We start from the raw sequence: 16,499 nt of genomic DNA on the forward strand, positions 1-16,499 counted from the left end.
TTCCCTGGGACGCACACCGAGACGAACATCAACTGTGCCTGGAGGATCATCAACTCGGTGAAGGACGCTCTCTGGGCGGTCCGAAACCTGTTGATCTTCCAGCTGAAGGAGTTGACCCCGACTGAGTGTTGCAGACTGGCACATTCCAAGGTCCAGGACTGTGTTGAGGGACGCGCTGAAGCTTGGGGCAACTGCCGCCAAGGCGCAGTGGGGAAAGACCACTGTGTAACATCTGCCTGCCTAAAAAAGAACAGGGGGCCTGCGCAGTCATTTGGACTCTGCTGATGCCTCAGCTAAAAATGTAATCATACAGACCTGTAAATAGGAATGATTACTCTGTTTTCGGTATGCAAACAAGTGGAATGTTTACATATGTATGGCATGTCCAACTGTACAGACCATTAAAGTATTTACATACAGTCAGTTCTACAATAGTGCGTGTTTCTTCTGGAATGTGCCTGTGCAGAAGAAGTCTGGAGAGGAATGCAGTGGTGTTTGTCGAGGTTTGTCCCGAGCAGCGCCGTGACGCGGAACTCTGTGCCCTACGGTCTGTTCCCCTGGATGCAAACCGAGACGAACATCAACTGTGCCTGGAGGATCATCAACTCGGTGAAGGACGCTCTCTGGGCGGTCCGAAACCTGTTTGTCTTCCAGCTGAAGGAGTTGACCCTGACTGTGTGTTGCAGACTGGCACATTCCAAGGTCCAGGACTACGTGTTGAGGGACGCGCTGAAGCTTGGGGCATCTGCCGCCAAGGCGCAGTGGGGAAAGACCACTGTGTAACATCTGCCTGCTTAAGAAGAACAGGGGGCCCATGCAGTCATTTGGGCTCTGCTGATGCCTCAGCTAAATATATGGACATATGATTGATAAACGTACAGACCTGTATATATGAATGATAAGTTCTGATCTCTGTATGCAAATGTTTACGTATGTATGGCATGACCAATTGTACAGACCATCAAATTATTTTATGAATAAAGTATATTTTTGAAATAAAAAAAAGAGCTGGAGTCTGAGCTTCAAACATTGGGGCACATCAGGGAGGGGGAAGAGTTATCTAGTCACTCTGTTTCAGGAGACAGTGACACCCTTAGACTGACTGACTCTAATTCGGCCAGTGGTCAGGGACAGGAGGGTATGGCTGGCCCTGAGGCAGGTAGAGGGATCTAAGAGGTAAAGCTGCAGGAGCCTCAGTTGTTGTCCTTGTCCAACAGATTCAAGAGTCTTGCTCCCTGTGTGGACAGGAATGGGGACTGCAGGGAGGATGAGCCAACTGGCCACAGCACTGCGGTGCAAGGAACAATTCAAGTGGGGGGGATAGAAATGAAATGTCATTGTAATTGGGGATAATATAGTTAGGGGCATAGACACCGTTCTCTGTGACCAGGATCAAGAGTTCCAAAGGTTGTGTTGCCTACTTGGTGCTTGGGTTTGGGCTATCTCATCTGGGCTGCAGAGGAACTTGGAGTGGGTGGGTAAATATCCAGTGATCGTGGTCCACTTAGAAGCAAACAACATAGATAAAACTAAGGATTATGAACAGCTAGGAGCTAAATTTAAAAAGCGGAACCAAAAAGGTGGTAATCTCTGGATTTCTATCTGATCAGCAAGCTAATTTACACAAGCTCAATAAGATTAAGCAGGTAAATCCGTGGCTCAAAGATTGGTGTGGGAGAAATGAGTTTGAATTCATGGGACATTGGTGCCAGTACTGGGGAAATAGGGACCTGTTCTCATAGGACGGTCTTCATCTGAATCTTGCTGGGATCTGAGCAAATCAAATAACTAGGGCTGTGGACAGGGTTTTAAGCTAACTTGTGGTGGTGGTGTTTTTGGTGGGGGGGGGCAGAAGAGGAGGTTGAGGAGAGGTGGTAGGGCTGCCCCACTGTCCGAACATCAGGTTTGGGAGGGGGGGGGGGGGGTGTTGGTAGGAAGGGTTCAGTTATAGGAGAAATTAGAAATCCCAACTTAAAGGAGGGGGGAACAGTGCAGGTTAGCAATGTGGCGGATGGTTATCAGACATAAAGGTGAGGCACAGAAAAAGTGAATATCTATACAGCAAGGAATTATATTTAAAGAGTAGGGAAATTTAACAGTGGAATAGATTTAAAAGCTTTGTTATATAAATGCAGGAAACATTTGAAACAAACTTAATGAGTTCATAGCGCAAATAGAAACCGAAGGGTACAATTTGGTAGCAGTTACTGAGATAATGTGCAGGTTAGGCGAATTGGCCAGGTGAAGGGGTAAATATAGGGGTCTGGGTGGGGTTGTGCTTTGGCAGGCTGGTGTGGACTTGTTGGGCCGAAGGGCCTGTTTCCACGCTAAGTAATCTAATATGATTACAAGGAGACCAGGTCTGGGAATTGAATATCCAGAGGTACTCAGCATTTCGGAAAGATAGTCTGAAAGGAAAAGGTGGTTATGAAGGAGGGGTATCAGTGCTGTAATGAGAAATAACATAAGCACCGGGAGTTCAAGATGTGGAATTAACCTGGGTAGTCAAAAGAAGTAGCAAAGGGAAGAAGTACTCTGTAGGAATAATCTATTGGTCCCCAAACAGTTGTTCTGCAGTGAGTCACAATATAAATCAGGAAATATTAGAGACTTGCAAGAAAGGTACAGAAATAATCATGGGTGATTTTAACATGCACATAAATTGGAAGAATCAAGTTGGCAAGGGTAGCCTGGAGGCAGAGTTAATTGAATGTATTAAGAGATTGTTTCTTAGAACAGTATGTTGTGGAATCAACCAGGGAGCAGGATTTGAATTTGATATTGTGTAATGAGGAGAGATTAGTTGATGACATCATAGTTAAGGATCCTTTAGGGAGTAGTGACCATTGTATGATAGAATTCAAAATTCAGTTTGGCGATTAGAAAGTGGAATCCCATAGTAGTATTCTGGAATTAAACAAAGGAAATTATCAGCATGAGGACAGATTTGGCTCAAGTAGATTGGGTAGGAAGGCTAAGTTGTAAGACAGTGGATGAACAGTGCAGATGTTTAAGGAGTAACTCAATTCCTCACAACTAAAATATATTGCAGTGAGAAACAAAGATGGTAAGGGAGTGGGAGGGGTGTAAAAAACATCCATTGCTAAACAAGGAGGTCAATGACAACATAAAGTCAAATACTAAGGTATGCCATATTGCAAAGGCCAGTGGTGGGATGAAAGATTGGAAAACTTTCAAACATAAACAAAGGGATACTAAAAAAAAATAAAAAGAGTTAAGGTAGATTACAAAAGAACACTAGCACAAAATATCAAAAACGATAGCAAAAGCTTCTATAGGCATATAAGAGGGAAGAGAGTCGTGAATGTGAATATTGGTCCCTTGGAAAATGAAACTGGAGAATTAATAGTGGGGAACACTGAGATGGCAGAGATGCTGAATCAATACTTTGCCTCAGTTTTCACGGTGGAGAACAATAGTACCATTCCTTTTGGAACGGGCAAGTCAGAAGCAATAGATAAAGTAGAACTTAGAACAATCAACATTGATAGGAAAAAGGTACTAAGCAAACTATTCCGATTGAGGACAGACAAGTCCCTCGAGCCTGATGCGTCCTTGGGACTCCAGACCCACAACAATATGGTTTATTCTAGAATGCTGTGAAATGGCTATGCAGGCCTAGAGTATTAAAGGAAGTGGCAGCTGAGATAGTAATCCATTGGTTACAATATTCCAAAGTTTTCTGGACATGGGAAAAGTTCCAGTGGATTGGAAAATGGCTAAGATAAGGCCCTTATTTTGTCTTCCTTTTTAAATGTGGGAAATTACAGACTAGTTAGTTTAACATCTGTTGTTGAGAAAGTGTTAGAATCAAATTTCAAGTAAGCAATATCAGGACATTTGGAAAGTTGAAATGCTATCTATCAGAATCAGCATGGTTTCATGAAGGGCAAATCATACTTGACTAATCTTCTAGAGTTCTTCAAAATAACAAGCAAAGTGGATAACGAAGATGCTGCAGATGTAATTTATCTGGCCCTCTGAAAGGCGTATGATAAGGTGCCGCTTAAAAGGTTAATTCACAAGATTGGATTGTATGGGATTGGGGGTAATTTTATTAGCTTGGATAGATGACTGGCTGATGGGGAGAAGACAGTCTGGATAAAGGGTTTTTTTTTCCTGGATGGCAAGATGTAACTAATAGGGTGCCACACGGTTCAGTCCTTGGACCCCAGCTATTTACAATCTAAATTAATGACTTGGATACAGGGATAGAAGGCTCTATAGCCAAATTTGTGGACAACACAAAAATAGGTGGGACAGTAAATTGCAATGAAGAAATAAGAACCTCACAAATGGTTAGGAGAGTGGGCTCAAATGTGGCAGATGGAGTTTAATGTGGATAAGTGTGAGGTTATGCATTTGGGTCAAAAAAATAAGAAGGTGACCAATTATCTTAATGGGGAGAGACTTTGGGTTGCTCCAGTGCAGAGGGATCTAGGTGTACTCATTCATGAGTCCCATAAATCTAGTGTGCATGTACAGTAGATAAAGAAAGCAAATGGAATTTTGGTTTTTATAGCTAAGGGAATAGAACATAAAGGTAAGGAAGTATTGTTGCAACTATACAAGGTATTGGTGGGACTGCACCTGGAGTATTGTGCACAGTTTGGTCCCAACATTTGAGGGAAAATGTAGTGGGATTGGAGACATTTCAGAGATTGATCCCAGAGATGAGGGGTTTGACGTATGAGGAGAGATCAAACAGTTTAGGCCTAAGCTGTCTGGAATTGGGGAGATGAGGGAAGACCAAATTGAGGTATTCAAGATGATAAAAAGTGTGGATAAAATAGATGTGGAGTGGATGCTTCCTCTTGGGCATTCTAGGACAAAAGTTCATATTCTTAGGACAAGGGGTATCAAATTTAAGAGTTGAGGAGGAACAACTACTTTTAGAGGGTTGTGAATCTGTGGAATTTACTATCCCAAAGTGTGGTGGATGCTGGGACAGTGAGTAAATTTAAGGAAGAGTTAGAGAGATTTTAATTGGTAATGGGTTGAAGGGATATGGAGAGAAGGCAGGAAAATAGGGGTGAGGAGCATATCAGACGTGATCAAATGGGCCAAATGGCCTAATTCTGCTCCTATATCTTATGAACTTAAGGTATGTCTGATGTTGCTCCCAGCTCTCATTCATTCTTCTTTGAACCAGGGTTAATGATAGAGGAGAGGCTATGCCAGACCATGAGGTTACAGACTACATTAGAGTATGATTCTGCTGCTGCTGATAGCCCAGTCTTGAGTAGATATACCTATTCAAATTTCATCCCATTTGGCACAATTGAAAGTACTATACAGCATTATGTAAGTTATTTATCACTGAAGTCAGGACTTTGTCTCTACCATTGCTCTTACTGATATTGTCATGGACAGATGCATCAGTGGCAGGTGGATTGTTGACGATGAGGTAATGTTTGTTTTTCCTTCCATTTGGTTTTCTCACCACCTGCTGCAGACCCAGTTTAGCAGTAATGTTCTTTATTATGTGGTCAGTTAGATCAGTAGTGCTGTTGCTGAGCCACTCTTTGTGGTGGACATTGAAATTCTGCACCCAGAGTACATTGTGTTCTTGTCTCCCTTATCAGCTGAGGATGAACATTATACGATAATCAGCAGGTGGTTTCGTTGCCCATGATTGATCTGATGCCATGAAACTTCATGGTGTCTGGCGTCATTGTTGGGAATTCGCAATTCGCTCCTGACTGTATACCACTGTGCTGCTGCATCTGCTGGGTTTGGCTTGCAAGTGTGATACAGTATATCCAGGATTGGTAATAGTGATGTCCGAGACACCCAATGAAAGGTATGAATCTGTCAGTACGACCTTATCAGGCCGTTGCTTGACTAGTCTTTTTCGTCAGCGTGCTCAGTATTGCCACTAGCCTCCAGATGATAGTAATGCTTTACAGGGCTGTTTTCACCACTGTCATTTCCAGGTACATTCTTTAGGAATGTAGAGAAAGAATTGGAGATATGTAAGCATTTTTCAGCCTGTAATACTGGGTGGATGGTCCACTTCCACATCCTGAGGTCCTAGGCATCACAGATGACTGCAGCTCCAACTGTACTCTAAGTTTGACAGCACCCAGGATAAAACAGTCCATATAATTGGCACCACACTTTATAAACATTCACTCACTCTGTCAACTTCCTGTTCAGTCGCAGCAGAGCGTACTATTTATGTAGAGTCAAAAGTCATACAGTATGGAAACAGACCCTTCGGTCCAGTTAGTCCATGCCAACCATGTTCCCAAGCCAAACTAGTCCAACCTGCCTACTTTTGGCCCATAACCCTCTGAACCTTTCCTATTTATATACTTATCCAAATGTCTTTTAAATATTGTAAATATACCGGTATCCATCACTTCCGCTGGCAGTTCCTTGCACAAATGGGCCACTCCTGTGTTTGAAAATTTAAAAAATTACACCCCAGTCCTTTTTTAAATCTTTCTCCTCTCACCTTAAAAATATGCCCCTAGATTTGAGCTCACTACCCTACATAACATATTGCAGAAATTCACCGTGTCCTTAGACAGCACTTTCCAAACCTACAACCACTACCAACAAGGACAGCAGATACATGGGGAACACCCCCTGCAAGTTACCTTTCAAGCCAGTCACCTCTAACTTGGAAGTTTGTGGCTTCAAATTTCATTTCAAGACTTCAAGTAATTTAAAATCAGACCTCTGTGCACTGCGGATTGTTACGTTGTTGGAGATAGACACAAAGATGCTATCAAGGGATAAGCTCATTATTGCACAACTTGCAATAGCAGCCAAATAATGCATTGTATGGTATAATAAGCCCACATTCTAAAATCACACATTAGTCATTTTAGTGAGCTATTGGTGTTTTTGCTAAATACAACTGAAGGACTCATAGCAACTGTAGATTACACCATTGCATTCCCTATAACTTCATCTCATTTACATTTTTTGTACTATTTACAGTGTTAACTACAATTTTAATCACATTTGTGTTGAAGAAGTGGGAAAAATAGTGGCCAGCTTTAAAGGGTTAAACAGCTATATCTATAACAAACATGTGTTGCAAATTAGTTCTGAACAGGAAAAGGAGGGTTTTGTTTTCTCCCTGAATGGAAATTACGTCAATGATTACCATGGTGTTGCTTCCATTAAAAGGGAATAAAAGCTCCAGAAATATGACATATCGACAATCAGACGATAACATTTCTTTGTATTATAACATTTTATATACAGTGCTATTTTTAATGACTTCAAAAGGAGAGAATAAAGTCAAGAAAAGTTGTGATGAAGGACCAACTGTTGAACCTGAGCATACATTCTTCAGTTATTTTTAGGAGGCCTGTAACAACCCAGCTGTCTAGTTGCAGTATCAGTGAAATGACACTTTGACAACCTATCACATTTCTCCTTCACTCTGAACGGAAGCTTGCATCAGTGGCTGGAGTACTTCTTTAAAACTGCACCATTGGGAGTGTGTGTAGCTGGCATTTTGAGATTTACCTTTAAAGCCAGAAACAAGGTATTTAAAATTTAGTTTTATGTTTTGCTTTCATGAATTGTTAGATGATGTAACACAGGTTACCAATCTTTCTTAACTAACAGTTCATGTCTTGCCTTGTTTAGGCCAAAGTTGTTGTCCGTGTCTATTTTTAGTGATAACAGAAAGTGGTGCAGGCATGTCTGGTTCTATTGCTGAATCATTTTGTCCAAAATGAATCTGAAAGGTTACCTGCAATTTAACAGGTTTCTATTTCTTTATATTGGTCTGTGCAAATTGCTTCTAAGTTTTTAAGATTTATTTGAACCAAAAGAGAGAGATTCATATATGCCATTTCAAAGTAGTATGTATACAACTTTACATTTGTTCGATGCACTTGTACATTAAAACAGTATTTTCTTGTTTCATAGAATGGATTGTTGGAATTGGAAGTGCTTAAAAATATTCTCAAGTTTTTGGTTCTAAAATCAGCGTATTGTTAATGATTCCACCGTGCATTGTTTATTGTGATGTCTAATTTAGTTTTAATGCAGTTTTTAACTTTTGAACTTACATTTTCTTTATTGTGATTAAATAAAAGTAATTTTGTCATGCCTATTTGTAACAATGTGATGCTTTCTTTGCTATAGTGTTGCCTACATTGTAATGCAAATAGATTCTGTGAAATACTACCTCATTTTAAAGTTTAGGAGTTTATCATAACTGCAATAAAATTAAGCTATTTTTAAAATTAGACTTGGTGCAAATAAACATTATCTTTTAATATATGGGTAGGAATTTTGAAAATTTTAAAGAAATATATCTTTGCCCTCACTCAGCCTACTTTCCATTGGAGACGCTCTTCCATGTCCTAGTACCTCCAAACTCGACAGTGTAGTTGCTTTCCTGGCCAGCTACCTGCTTTCCACTTTAAGCTTTAATTCATTCAAGACTCTCTTTTCTGCATTCTATCACATACAGTTTTACTTTTCTATGTATGATTTTTGATTATCTTAACACCTTTTTAATTAAGACCTAAACCCCCATCCTATCTCTGTTTCCTTCATTTCCCATGGCTAATCCATTAGTCTGCACATCCCTGGACACTATGGGCAGTCCACCTAACCTGCTTAACTTGGATGACAAAATCCAAAGATATTAATGTGTATTGTAAATAATTGTGGCCCCAGGACTGATTCTGTGGAACACCACAATTTATGGGTTGCTGTACTGAAAATCCCCCCTTTATCTCAACTCTGTCTTCTTTTAGTTAGCTAATCCTCTATCCATGCTAATATATGAACTCCAATACCATTGACAGTTATCTTTGTTATAACATGGAGAGAGACCGCCAAGTCAAATTGGCTTTCCTATGTCTGTATTTGCAACACAATAAAATTAAAACCTTCAAAGACCCTCAAAATTGATCCTATTTGTTCTTTAGTAATGAATAACCAGTTCCAGGCTAACTGAACTTCAGACACTGGGTTTAAACAAAAGACTTAGCAATTTATTTTAGCAGTATAGTGACTTTAGAACAAAAGTGAACAACAAAGTAATCTAATTATGATTTAAATCCATTAACCTTTGCTTTCAACCTGTATTCACACAAAAGACTGAAAGACTAATGAAAGAAAATATCAAAACTGGCCAGTGGCTTTCATGATACACTGTCCTACTGGCATGTATAGTTGTTTTTAGTTGATTTTCTGGAAACAGTGCATGACCCCAAAAGGTGGAGGGATGGAGTCACCTAGCATAGAGAATCTTGGATGCCAAGGAACTTTTAGGATTAGATAAGAAAATGAAAGGAAGCTTAGGGTAGATACAAAAAGGTTCATAACACAGCTGAGCTTTTAAATGAGATCATTGCGTTTGTATTTCTGATAGAAAGGGACGATATAGATATGGAAACCGGGACAGAAGTCGGGGAGAGGTATAAGCAGGCTTGAAATTGGATACCCAGGTCCAGTTGTATCAGGCTACTGTGAGGCAAGGGAGGAGATTGCAGGGGCTCTGACATTTATATTTCAAAACCTCATTGGCTATAGGATGGGTGCCGGAGGACAGCTAAGGTATTCCCTTTATTCAAGAAAGGTGTTAGGGAACAAACCCAGATACTACAGGCCAGGTGGTTTAACATCTGTGGTAGGGAAATTATTAGAAAAAAGAGAGACAGAATTAATCTCCACTTTGAGAGGCATGAATTAATTTTAAATAGTTAGCATGGCCTGTAAAAGGGAGATGACACCTACCAAATTGTGAGGTTTTTCTAGCAGGTGACAAGGTTCGTAGATGCAGGTAGTGCAGTTAATGTAGTCAAAGTGGTCCATGGGATACTTTGCTTTTTATTGGTTGTGGCAAGAAATATGCAAGCAAGGAGGTTATGAGGGATCTGTACATAATTTCAGTTAGGCCACAGCTAGAGAACTGTGTACACTTCTGGCTGCCACATTATAAGAAAGATGTGATAGCACTGGACCGGGTGTAGAAAAGATGTGACCTGGGCTGATTCAGCTATGAATAGAGATGTGATTAATGTGTAAAATGTTCTTACGAGCATAGACAGGGGAGATAGGCAAAAGCCTTTCCCCTTCGTAGAAGGGCCAGTAACCGAGGGGCACAGTTTTAAGGTGAGGGGCAGGAAGTTTAGAGGGCATGTATGGAAATAATTTTTTCATCCAGAGAGTTGTAGAGGTAGAGGTGGAAGCCTTCAATCCTATTTAAGAAATATTCAGATGAACACTTGAAACAAGGCTTTGGACCAAGTGATGGAAAATAGGATTAGAATTGATTGATTGATGTTTGATCACTGACATGGACATGATGCGATAGGAGGTATTGGGATAAGTAATTAGGTTAGCTGTGAATCTATTGAATGGCAATTTGAGGCCTAATTTTGTTATTAATTCATAGATTTGTATGTGAAAAATAGTACTTTCAATGATGCAACATTCTCAGAAGGCTGGAATTTCCATCTAGATTTTCATGTTGAACTCCTGGAGTAAGACTCAAACCTGAGATCTTTTTGACTATCAGATGGGAATGTGGCTGTATTAGTGTTTTGGACAGTGCTGAAACATCTGACCCATAACCTGAAGACTATTCTTCAGTTCTATGTTATGTTCTGGGTAATAGCAAGATTTTTGAGAGAGAGTATTAATATAATAATTGATTATTGCACTGTAAGCTACTTAAATACCTCCTTTGTCAAAGTGAAGAATATTGTAAACTTTAAGCAATTATTAATATTACTTTACTGTTATTGGACCATGGAACAGTAAAGGCTAAAAGTCAACGTTTTTAAGATAGCGATGAATGTAATGATTCACTTTCCCAAATACTGTATTCGTCCCAGAATAGAGACTGATACAATGAAATGCTGACCTTTATGAGAGAGCTCGTGAAGACAGCACTAACTGAGATAATGACTAACTGTGATAACTTGGTATATTACTAGCGTGATCACACTCCAAAAGTACTTAATTGGTGACAAATTGCTTCTGGGCAACTGAGGTGAGGAAAAACTCACTAAATGCAAGGCATCTTTCTTTCTCTTTTGCTCATGTGGCAGGCCTCTTTTTTTCTCTTTTGCTCAGGTGGCTACCCTCTTTCTTTTCTCTCTCTGACATTTGAAAGTCTGCCATAAACTAACTTACAGCATCACTGAAAACCAAAGCCTTTATCAAAACATAAATTAGTTGATTATAATCTGTCTGACTCATGATTTTCACATTGTCATATTAAAAGGCAAGAAGTGCCATTGTGGTTTTGGCAGAAGTAGTTTTTTGACAGTGAACTAATGGCTTCTCTGCAGGATCTTCTGAAATGTTTATACCATTTAGTTCTGATATTTGATGGGATTCAATCTATTTAAGCACATGGAAATTTGAGTGCAATCTAAGCAGTATCTGATAGCATGGAGATTTATATAATTGGACTGATGCCCTAGAGACTTTGTGTTCAAATAGCCCTGTAAATTAATTTGAGGGAAATAAAATTTTACTGGCTGACACTAATTGGCCAGCAAGGTGCAGAATTGTCATTAAAAACTCAGACCCATCTGGGTCATTACTGCTTTTAACGGGTGGGACATTCTCCCCACTCTCTGACCTACACACAAACCCAGTCCACTGGGAATGAGAAATAAATTCTGCTTTCTCGGTGTTTCCACATTCTAAGATTTTATTTCATAAATTTGAAATACTATGAGAAAGTAGTAAAGATTGCAGCTACTATAATATGGCAATAAGATTAAGGTTTCTGAAATTTGATACTTATTACAGAATTGTGATGGAGGCAATCATTTAAAAGTTTGTACATACTTTTATTTAATAAATGAAAAAAAATTGGAAAACCTAAAGTCTGGCAATATCTGTGGAGGATAGACTTCATGGTGGTGAAGTTGGTGAAATAAATGTTGAGTCCAGAATGCTGTAAAATTCTGAGATGCTTGAGTTGAGCTTCACTGGAATACTGCAGGAGACCACGGGCAGAAATGTGAGGAGCAAGATGGTCTTATAAAATGACCAAAACTTTGGGACTGTTTCTGTATTGGGTCTGCATTTAGTCTCCTTGATCCAGAGGAGACTGCATTGTGAGCTCATGTGATGGAGCTGGAGAACCTGAGGTAACATAATGAGCCCTTCTGGGTGGCACGGTGGCACAGTGGTTAGCACTGCTGCCTCAAAGCGCCAGAGACCTGGGTTCAGTTCCTGCCTCAGGCAACTGTCTGTGTGGAGTTTGCACATTCTCCCCATGTCTGCGTAGGTTTCCTCCCACAGTCCAAAAATGTGCAGGTTAGGTGAATTGGCCTTGCTAAATTGCCCATAGCATTAGGTGAAGGGGTAAATGCAGGGGAATAGGTTTGGATGGGTTGCTCTTCGGAGGGTCATGTGGACTTGTTGGGCCGAAGGGCCTGTATCCACGCTGTAATTCGTCTAATCCAAATCTAAAGAATTGGGGTGTGAGGAAGTGTAATCCATGTAACTGTTGGAGTTAAACAGTCTAACACACCAGATGTGAAGACTTAGAAGTTAATGTAGATATGACTCGGGGATGGATCCAGTGAAGGCAATAGAACTGTGAAAGATATACTGAAAAAAAGGATTTCCTTTTCCAGATGGGAGCAGGAAGTAATACTGATGTCCCAGATAAGGTGTTGTGGGATGGTGGAGCCCCACCCCAATTAAGATTTGAGCAATGAATATTCTACAAACCTCCAGAAATTGGCAGTATTACTAGGGCCCATATAGGTATCCATGGCCATATTTGGAGGAAATTAAGCAAGTTAAGAAGTTGTTAAATGAGAGACTAATTTCAGCCAGGCAGAGAAGGATCATGGTGAATGGAGACTGTTCAAACCTCCATTCAAGGAAGAAGTGAAAAGTCCTCACATTCTTGTGGGGCGGAATGGAGGTGTTGAGGCATTGGTGTTTAAGGCCAGGAAATTGGAAATTATTCAAATTGCCAATTGTTCAAATTGCCATAAGATGTCAGAAGAATGGAGTGTAGGTGGCAAGAAATTGGACATTGGAAGATAAAATAGTCAAAAAGAAATGTGCAGAAACGGGTAGGTCTGCCGGGTCAGTCCTGGTGTTTTTTGGGAAGAAAATGATAGAAATGGGTTGTATGAAGTTGGGGAACTATTAAGGTGGCAAGTAATGTCATAAGGAGGGAAGAGGAGATTGTGTCAGTGACAGTCCTAGAAACAATCATACCATTGTTCACTGGTGAGGTCTTGATCCAGGAGCAGATAAGAATAAATGACCTGAAGTTTGAGCTCAACCTCTAAATTCTGAAATTAATGCTGACCTTTTTCTGAAAGATGGTGTTTCTCATTTTAAAATAAATATGTTAATTGCCAGAGTGTGAACCTATTATTCTTTGTTAACCAAGGTTGCTTACTTTCCAAGTAGGTTCTCAAATAATAAATTAGAATTTTTAAAAAGTGAATAACAGAAGCAAGCAAATATTTGTACAAATTTGGACATGAATGACAAGAATTTAAACAAAAATGTTTGAAAGACTGGGACTTTTAAGTGTTCCTTGGAGAAGTTAGGTAAAAAGCTTAAATAGAAAACATTCTAAAAGTCAAAGGAAGGTTTGGAGAAAAATAAGCTTGACAGGCTAAAAATCTAAATTAGACCACAAAATAGATTATCAAGATGTATTATTGCCTTAATTGACTGCTAGATCCAGATGTAGTCTTTGTAGCAAGAGTCCCATGTATTTTGTGACATTAGACCAGAAATTTGTGTTTGAAAGTCATTCCTTGTAATTGTAATTTCATTTCGTTTTCAAAGTTTTCATGCTCCATACTCACGTTGAAGGGTAAGTAGAAGTCGAGTAAGTAAATTCCATTACTTCAGTTGTTTGATAGACAAATCAATGATGTAATCTAAAGGAAAAAAATAGGCACTTAAGAACATTGCCAAGCAATAATTAAGTAATATATTCCTCAGTGATTTTTAGCTGATAGCTCTCTATTCAGCCCAAACTTAAATCAAGAATATTTCTGTGACATCATCTATCTACTGAATTTAAGCCAGTCTTTCAAATGCTCTTACCTTCCTTCACACAGCCAGCTAAATCTAATAATTCTTAACTGTTGTAAACACCCCAGATATTTTAAGGATCTGGGATTTCTCTCTCTACCTTCCCCACTTCAGGCATATATTCAAGGGTAGAGTTTGTTTTAGTTGTAACTGTAAAACTTAATGAAATTATTTACTAATTTTATTTTTTTTTAGTAAAATTTATAAGCAAAATACTTGTGAATAAGTAAGAGGCTGTACCAAAAGGCTATCAAAAGTTGAAATACCAAATCTAATCAAATTCAAATTGATATTTTTGGCTATTCAGAAATTGCCAAAAATAGCTCAAAAGACACACCATTGAGTTTCTGATTTTAGTCAACTGCTGTGAATATTGAGAGCATGAGACAAAGCATCTTTTCTATTATAAGTTTAAAGTCAACCTTTTTTTGCTTTTCTCGCTGGTTAACTTCTTGTTCTACATGAATCAATACATTGAATTTATTTTAATATCTGTATGTCTTATCTAATTAGTTATACTTACTTTTCAATCAAATCCGTATTTTTAACCAGATATCATTTGCTGTACAATTTCTAACTAAAGCATGTAGTTATTTTCTCTCAAGTTTTGCCATTACATTCACTTATATTTGCCTCATGCTATCAATGTTCAGAGCAGTTGACTAAAATCAGTAACTCAGAGGTATATGTTATCATACATGTACCATCTTCTCCAGATGATGGTTCAGTTTTCTTAATATTTATAAAAAAATATCTTAGTTGAAACAATTTGACTAACACACTTTGATCACATCAGTCATGATGGTGTAACTTTCCAAAATTCAGGATACACTCCAACACAAATTCAGCTTTTGCATGTGCCCGAGCAGTAGTTGATGCTATTTAGGATTCGGTGCATTTCGTGTCATTTAGGTCAGAAATTTGATACCTACTGCTGTACCATGTATTGGTGACCATTTAAAGATATAAACACTTTCTCTCCAATTTTTTCAAGTGTGCTTCTGATTTTAAATCCTTCCAGGTTAAGGTCATATGAACCAGAATTTATTCTTATCCAAGAAAATCACAATTGATCACAATGAGAGTTGATGCAAACTTTTATAAGCCTTTTCTCTTTATATAAAAAAAAACGATTTCACTGACATTTTAAAGAAATTTACATTTGCCTTTCCATATTGTTTCCGGGTCAAAGTTTATCAACAGACAAATTAATATATAGCAAGTTAACAATGGAAGCTAAAGTTGTGCTTGGCTAAATTTAATTATGTTTCTCAATCTTTGCAGTAAACCATTTAACCTAAATTTATTTTTCATACAGTAATCATTCTTGAGTGATTAGTATTTTTAGCAAATTTTTACGTATAATATAAAATTTGGACAAAATGGAAAGTGAAGAACCATTCATGAATGCCAGATAAAAAATGGTGTACAACTACATGGTCTTCAGGATGATTTTGTTAACAGGTTCTGGAGTCACTTACAAGTGAAAGAAATGTGTAATGCATTAATTTCATACTGAACGTTCCTAATTCCTTAATTTTAGTTACATTTCTGTGATTAATGTTTTATGTTTAGTCTCGTTTTAAAAGAGAAAACTGAGCAAGACTTGTAAGAGAATGTCCATAAAATTGGGCTCAAAAGGTTAACTGTCAACATAATTTTCCACTTAACTGTAAGTTGAATAGACACTGAACTACAAACACTATGATGCACAGGGAAGGCGAGAGTTATCTGGATTATTTCTACCAGAGCAAGTCACACCTCTGAACAAAGGGTCATCAGATTTGCTGAGTGATAGGAGAATGTGACTATAAGCAAGATAGGTCAGTGGACTTAGAGGACATGGATGCAGTAGCCTCAGCATTTTGAAATTGAGCTTGAGGTTCTTTCAATTTTTCTGGATGAGATTGAAGTTTAACTATGGGACTGCAGTATAGAAAACCATTCAAGAGGGGAAGCAGCAAGGAGCGTAGTGGTAGTATGGGGGCATTTATTGTGAGGAAGATTGACATCATTCTCTGCAGCAAAGTGCTTACTTCCAAACTGCTGTGTTACATGCCCATTGCTGGGCTATGAGCCATCTATGATTCTCCATCCCTATCTGCTCAGGAATAGGGAGGAAAATGCAGAGGGAGAAGGAGGATCCAGTCATTATGGTCCATGTAACTACCAATGACATGATATGACTGGGCAAAGAGGTTCTGTTATGTCTGTATGAGGAGCTAGATGCTAAATTAAAAATCAGAACCTTGAAAGTAATATTCTTTGAATTTATTGCCTGAGCGATACGTGTATTTGCTCAGGGCTAATCCTATCGTTATGGACCAGACCAGAGCTCCTCTCAATGTATATTATGCAGGTAGTCTAAACTCCATTTTTTCTTATTTCAAGGGTAAATGTGAGTTGCTGTGTTCCAGATATGATTTGACTGGTCAAGCTACTTGACATTAAGTAAA

General features: G+C 38.8%; 1 protein-coding gene across 19 annotated transcripts in view; it reads left to right on the forward strand.

Annotated features, from left to right (window-relative positions):
* myo18ab (myosin XVIIIAb) overlaps window positions 1-16,499 on the forward strand; it is a 298,076-nt gene that overhangs the window by 68,375 nt on the left and 213,202 nt on the right. For 3 of the 19 annotated variants that reach the window (XM_043718447.1, XM_043718449.1, XM_043718453.1), the window contains exon 1: window positions 7,446-7,528. The exons of 15 other annotated variants lie outside the window; for them this stretch is intronic. The gene's annotated coding sequence lies outside the window, so the exon portion shown is untranslated. Of the gene's footprint in view, window positions 1-7,433; window positions 7,529-16,499 lie in introns of those variants that run through there. One more of the 19 variants, XM_043718452.1, reaches the window with a different exon arrangement.

This window comes from Chiloscyllium plagiosum, chromosome 28 (assembly GCF_004010195.1).
Source record: "Chiloscyllium plagiosum isolate BGI_BamShark_2017 chromosome 28, ASM401019v2, whole genome shotgun sequence".
Taxonomy (NCBI): domain Eukaryota; kingdom Metazoa; phylum Chordata; class Chondrichthyes; order Orectolobiformes; family Hemiscylliidae; genus Chiloscyllium; species Chiloscyllium plagiosum.